At 43.0% G+C, this 7,219-nt stretch overlaps 1 pseudogene; it reads left to right on the forward strand.

Annotated features, from left to right (window-relative positions):
• LOC132820000 (sodium- and chloride-dependent neutral and basic amino acid transporter B(0+)-like) overlaps window positions 1–7,005 on the forward strand; it is a 55,133-nt pseudogene extending 48,128 nt beyond the window's left edge.
• Window positions 7,006–7,219: the final 214 nt, after the last annotated feature.

Consider the following 7,219-nt stretch of genomic DNA (forward strand, 5'->3'; position numbering starts at 1 on the left):
TCTAGTCGCCACATTACAAGAAGGATGTGGAGGCTTTGAAGAGGGTGTAGAAGAGGTTTACCAGGATGAGGCTTGGATTAGAGGGTATGAGCTCTAAGGAGAGGCTAGAAAAACTCAGGTTGTTTTCTCTGGAGCGGCTGATGGAAGCCTACAAAATTATGAGATGGATAGATAGGGTTGACAGTCAGAATCTTTTTCCCTCCCACAGTTCAAAAATACTAAGAGAAGCATTTAAGGTGAGAGGGCAAAAGTTCAAAGGAGATGTGAGGGGCAAGTTTTTTTACACAAAGAGTGTCAGGAGTCTGGAACAGGCTGCCGGGGTGGGGGTGGAGGCAGATATGATAAAGGCATTTAGGAACTTTTAATTAAAGACATGAATATGCAAGGAATGAAGGGATGTGAACCAATGGCAGGCAGAAGAAAATAGTTTAATTTTGCATCATGTTCGGTACAATATTGTGGACTGAAGGATTAGTGTCTGTACCGTACTGTTCTATATAAGACCAAGGTTATGATTTGTCTGTCTCAACTACACAAAGTTCACAGAATCTGAGTTGTTATGGTGCAGAAAGAAGCCATTCAGCCCATCATGCCTGTACCAGCCCTCTGAATGCACAGAAGGCCTTAGTATTATTCCCCCAGCTTTTTCCCATAACCCTGGACATTATTCCCATTTCAGTGATTATCCAGCGCTGTCTCTAGTACACCGAATGATTCTGCAATAAAAGATCAAAACAATGGCACTTTTAAAAGGAGGATGACAGACAAAGGCAGTGACCACAGGGTCAGAGAAAGACTGACCCTGCTGTCTGACACAGCAGTGAATCTGCACTATCACTGCTTTTGCTGTTTGAGTTCATGTATCTCTGGACATTAGAGTGCACTTAGGAAAATTTAACAAACAGTGAAATTCACAGCTGACCTTAGAGGAACCTGTGTGGGTGAGCTCACAGCACAGGAACAGACATGTGCATAGTTTGTACTTGTAATCTTGCTGTAAATCTACAGTAGTGAATAGAGTGGATTCTTTCTTAATTGTATCTTTTATTGAGATCGGTCTGTTGATTAAATTTTAAAAATATAAACCATAGGTACTAAGTTAGCATGGAGCAGTGTTTTTTTAAAGAGCAAAAAGATGGTGCTATTTTCTGGGTCTGTAGATTGTGAAGGAGCAACGATGACCTTTAGTTGAGTGAGGTGCTCTTCCTATCAGATGTGGGAGTTTAGGGAGCATTTTCATGTTACTGATGGTTACTTCTGCAGGAAGTGTCTTTGATTGTGAATCCTATCAGATCGCATGGTTCGGTTGGACCAGCAGTTAGAGGCAATAAGGAATTTACAAGAGCTAGGGAATATGACGGGTGGCAGTTATAGGAAGCGAGAAAAGCCGCAGAAACATTCAGGTAGATGGGTTAACTCCAGGAAAATTAGGATGGGTAGGCAGGTAGTACAGGAGTCTTCTGTGGCTGTCCCCATCTCACACAAGTATGCTGTTTTGGAAAATGTAGGGGGTGATGGACTTTCCGGGGAATGTAGCACGAACAGCCAAATTTCTGGTCCGGAGACTGGTTTTCAATGTAATGAGGGGTACGTCAGGTTCCAAGAGATCAATTGTGAGAGGGGACTTTCTAGTCAGAGGCATAGACAGACACTTCTGGGGCCAACAGTGAAAAATCAGAATGGTGTGTTGCCAGGATCAAGGATATGTTGGAGAGAGTGCCGAATGTTCTCAAGGGGGAGAGGAACCAGCAGGAGGTCATTGTACACTTTGGAACTAATGATATAGGAAGGGAAAAGGATGAGATTCTAAAGGGACAATATAGAAGCTTAGGCAGGAATTCAAGAGGAGGTTCTCAAGGGTAGCAATATGTGGAATAACCCTGGTACTACAAGCTAATGAGGGTATGAATAGAAGGAAAGAGCAGATGAATGTGTGGCTGAGGAGATAGTGCAGGGGAGAAGGGTTTACATTAATGGATCAATTAAATCTCTTCTGGGGTAGAAATGACCTCCACAAGAAGGATGGATTGCACCTGAATTGGAAGGGGATGAATATACTGGCAGGGAAAATTGCTCGAGCTGCTCAGGAGGATTTAAACTAGTAAGGTGGGGGGTGGGGGTGGGGGTCGGTTGGGGTGGGGGGGTGGTGGTGGAATCGTGGGACCCAGGGAAATTGTGAAGAAAAAGATCAATTTGAGATTGGTTGGGAAAGGTGACCAGTTAAAGCAGGCAAGAACAAAGCAGAAACCAACTACAGGTTGGACTGATAAATTAAACTGTAATTATTTCAATTCAAGAGAGCTAACGGGGAATGCATGGTTAGGAATATCGGGCTGGGATGTCATTGCAATTACAGAGATGTGGCTCAGAGATGGACAGGATTGGCAGCTTAATGTTCCAGGATACAAATCCTATAGGAAGGATAGAAAGGGGGGCAAGAGAGGAGGGGGAGTGGCATTTTTGATAAAGGATAGCATAACTGCTCTACTGAGGCAGGATATTCCTGGGAGTACATCCAGGGACGTTATTTGGGAGGAATTGAGAAATAAGAAACGGATGATCACCTTATTGGGATTGTATTATAAACCCCACCAATAGTCAGTGGGAAATTAAGAAACAAATTTGTAAGGAGATCTCAGCTATCTGTAAGAATAATAGAGTTGGTATGGTAGGGGATTTTAACTTAGACTGGGACTGCCATCGTATCAAGGGTTTTGATGGAGAGGAATTTGTTAAGTGTGCTGAAAACATCTTCTGATTCAGTATGTGGATGTACTGACTCGAGAGGTGCAAAACTTGACTTACTCTTGGGAAATAAGGCAGGGCAGGTGACTGAGGTGTCAGTGGGGGAGCACTTTGGGGCCAGCGACCATAATTCTATTCGTTTTAAAATAGTGATAGAAAAGAATAGACTGAATCTAAAAGTTGAAGTTCGAAATTGGAGAAAGGCCAATTTTGATGGTATTAGGCAAGAACTTTCAAAAGCTGATCGCGGGCAGATGTTTGCAGGTAAAGGTACAGCTGGAAAATGGGAAGTCTTCAGAAATGAGATAATGAGAATCCAGAAATAGTATATTCCCGTTAGGGTGAAAAGAAAGGTTGGTAGGTATAGGGAATGTTGATGACTACAGATGTTAAGGTTTTGGTTATGAAGAAGAAGAAAGCATATGTCAGGTATTGACAGCAGAGTTCGAAGGAATCCTTAGAGGAAAGAGGCAGTAGGAGTATACTTAAGAGGGAAATCAGAAGGGCAAAAAGGGACATGAGATAGCAATGGCAAATAGGTTTAAGAAAAATCCAAAGGGATTTTATAAATACATTGAGGACAAAAGTGTAACTAGGGAGAGAATAGAGCTCCTCAATGATCAGCAAGGAGGCCTGTGTGTGGAGCTGCAGGAGATGGGGAAGATACTAAACAAGTATTTTACATCAGTGTTTACTGTGAAGAAGGACATGGAAGATATAGAATGTAGGGAAATAGATGGTGACATCCTGAAAAATGTCCATATTGAAGAAGAGGTGGTACTGGATGTCTTGAAATGCATAAAAGTGGATAAATTCCCAGGATCTAATCAAGTCTACCTAAGAACTCTGTGGGAAGCTAGAGAAATGATTGCTGAGATATTTGTATCATCGATAGTCACAGGTGAGGTGCTGGAAGACTGGAGGTTGGCTAACGTGGTGCCACTATTTAAGAAAGGTGGTAAGGACAAGCCACGGAACTATATTTCAGAGAGCCTGACATCGGTGGTGGGCAAGTTGTTGGAGGGAATCCTGAGGGACAGGATTTATATGTATTTGGAAAGGCAAGTACTGATTAGGGATAATTATAATGGATTTGTGTGTGGGAAATCATGTCTCACAAACTTGATTGAGTTTTTTTGAAGAAGTAACAAAGCAGATTGATGAGGGCAGAGCGGTGGACATGATCTATATGGACTTCAATAATGTGTTCAACAAGGTTCCTCATGGAATACTGATTAGCAAGGTTAGATCTCGTGGAATACAGGGAGAACTAGCTATTTGGATACGGAACTGGCTCAAAGGTAGAAGACAGAGGGTGGTGATGGAGAGTTGCTTTTCAGACTGGAGGCCTGTGACCAATGGTGTGCCACAAGGATCGGTGCATTTTGTCATTTATGTTTTGGTAAGGCAAATCAGAGCAGGACTTGTACACTTGTTGGGAAGGTCGTGGGGAGAGTGGGGGTGTGGTGGGGGGGGTGTGCTTTGCTGAACAAAGAGACCTTGAGGTACAGGTTCATAGTTCCTTGGACGTGGAGTCACAATTAGATAGGATAGTGAAGAAGGTGTCTTGAATGCTTTCCTTTATTGGTCACAGCATTGAAATAGGAGTTGGGAGGCCATGTTGTGGCTGCCCAGGACATTAGTTAGGCCACTTTTGGAATATCATATGCAATTCTGGTTTCCCTCCTATTGGAAGGATGTTGTGAAACTTGAAAGGGTTCAGAAAAAAATTACTATGATGTTGCCAGGGTTGGAGGATTGAGTTTCAGGGAGAGGCTGAATAGGCTGGGGCTGTTTTCCCTGGAGCGTTGGAGGCTGAAGGGTGACCTTCTCGAGATTTATAAAATCATGAGGGGCTTGGATAGGGTAAATAGACAAGGTCTTTTCCCTGGAGTGGGAGAGTCCAGAACTAGACAGCACAGGTTTAGGGTGAGAGGGGAAAAATTTAAAAGGGATGTAAGGGGTAACTTTTTCATGCGGAGGGTAATCCGTATTTTGAATGAGCTGCCAGAGGAAGTAGCAGAGACTGGTACAATTGCAACATTTAAAAGGCATCTGGATGTGTCTATGATTCGGAAGGGTTTTGAGGGAAATGGGCCAAATGCCAGCAAATGGGACTAGATTAGGTTGGGATATCTGACCAGCATGGACAATTGGACTGAAGGGTCTGTTTCTGTGCTGTACATCTCTATGACTCTATTTACTACTTTTGCAAATCAATCAAAACATCAAGGTCTAAACAGCACAGATTTAATGAGATTGAGCTAATTGTTCCTGTTTGCTCTGCCCAGACCTCTCATTATTTTGTGAACTTTAGTGAAATCCCCCTCAGCCTCTTCCTCTCCATGGCGTGAAATTCCACATTCTCTAATCAAAACCTGGCAATTAATTGTCAATCAGCATTAGTGGGTGCATTCTCCACGGCAACATCTCTGCCAATCAGAATTAATTTAGCAACCAATCAATAGTCTCCTTTCAGATGACAGAATTTACTTTTCACCTTGAATTGGTTGGGATTCTTGCAAAATGTCCCAATAAATGCAGGACAAAAGGATTTGACAAAATGCGTCTTTTCTCAACAATACATCTAAAGGATTATTTGATAAACTATTCTGTAATCCTTATCATTAATGCTAGTCAGTCTACATCATTTGCTTCTCTGCAAGTATTTCTAATGTAAACAGTGTTCGGTTTTCGGGTTTTGCCCAATTCACCAAGAATTTCTGTTTTTCGTTTCTTAATTCAGCTTACACTGTGGTATCTCTTCCCAATGAAAAGCTGCTCTGTGACATCATTACAGGATACTAAACCCCTAATGCAATGGTTAGGAGGTTGGTCTTTGAGGTTGTTGTAAATAGCAAGTTCTTACAGTCCTGCACTAGTAGGCAGGAGGGCCCATACAGTCTCCTCGTTTGCCATCCCATGCTTGTGTCCGGCCTACAACATTATAAGGTGTACGCAAAGCCTAGAGCATCAGTTAATATTCCCCTGCAATTGTGGGTTTGCGTGGTAAGGGGAGAACAGGAAGGCTCAGAAAAGGAGATGGCTGACTCTATCAATGAGACCAGCTCAAAGTCCCAGCCTATCCAGATATTCATTGCATTCCTGACCTTGCTGTTGAGTCTCCCTACTCTCCCTGGACCTTCGCTCCCATTTCCTGTCATGTGACCTCACTACTGGCTCCCCCTGTGGAACTCCAGCACTTTGATTCTGGAGGTTGCTTCTGGTGCCAGCAGTGACCATTACTCCCTGTGGCACTGCTGGTCAGTCAGATTGGCAGGCAGTTTTGTTCAAGGAAAATGCACAAAATGGAGGATAAAAATCCCATATCCAACCATTTGATGCTCTGAGCAGCTTGAAGTGACTCTGGCACAGCCATAACCTGTACGGATATATTCCCCACCAAGTCTTCGGGTTGTCGGACAGGAAACCTTGCTATCCGAAAAATCCTGGTCATTGTCTTTATAATTTGTAGGTTAATTGACTGGCTACTGGTACTCATGTTTTCCGTCTTCCACCTTAAGTGAATCCATGCTTCTCCATAGCACTGTGGCTTAAACCACACCAGGCCTTGTTCATCTGCCAGCCCTGTCCTTGTTGATCACTATGAGACGATAATCCAACATCACACTTTTAAAATTTTCACCCCTGTATCATTGAGCAAATCCTCTCTCTCGTACCCTCCTCCAACTGTGTGAACCATCAAAATACCTGCACTCCTACAATTCTGACATTTGTTGCAACACTCACCATTTCACTCACTCTCCCATTGGTAACTGTGCATTCAGCAGGGTTAACCTTAAACATTGGAATTGCCTCCCTAAACCTCTTCATCTCACCATGTCTCTGACCTTTAACATTTAATGAATTGCACTAAGGTCATTGCATCAAACTGATTGTCTGTGAAAAGTCCATTTCTTTCAGTGTGTCTCACTGCCAGTGCACAACAGGATCAATTGAAGTGTCTGGATGAAAGTATAATCTTTGTCATGAAATATTGTTTGCTATAGTGTGAATTATCAGGTGTCGGAATAATCTGATTGGGAACCAGATTTCTTTTCCACTTAACAGTGGGTGAAAATCCAACAGAAATGATCAAACATTTTACATTTCCATTCACAGAAAATATCTGCTGCTTGCACATCAGCTCCTGATTGGGGTCCCTACTTGGAACAACACAGAGGGGAAAGATACAGGAAGAAGCCTGACTCTACAGAAGACCCAAACTGTGTGCACCTTCTGGTCATTCCTGAGAAGTAACAACGCAAAGGAAAATTCCTGTTCAATTGGTAAACATTGGTCCTGAAATTCCACAGCCATTCTGGAGTACAATCAGTGTCACTTCATTGAGTGCTCCCTTGATCAGTCAGCACCTCAGCCAAGACCCAGGGATAAGATTTGTTGAAGTTTCCTGTGCCCACTGTAAACATGGGCATCAATTTGGGGCAGGATGGGGCTGCTGAGAATTACTGAG

The sequence above is a fragment of the Hemiscyllium ocellatum genome, chromosome 11, assembly GCF_020745735.1.
Source record: "Hemiscyllium ocellatum isolate sHemOce1 chromosome 11, sHemOce1.pat.X.cur, whole genome shotgun sequence".
Lineage (NCBI taxonomy): Eukaryota > Metazoa > Chordata > Chondrichthyes > Orectolobiformes > Hemiscylliidae > Hemiscyllium > Hemiscyllium ocellatum.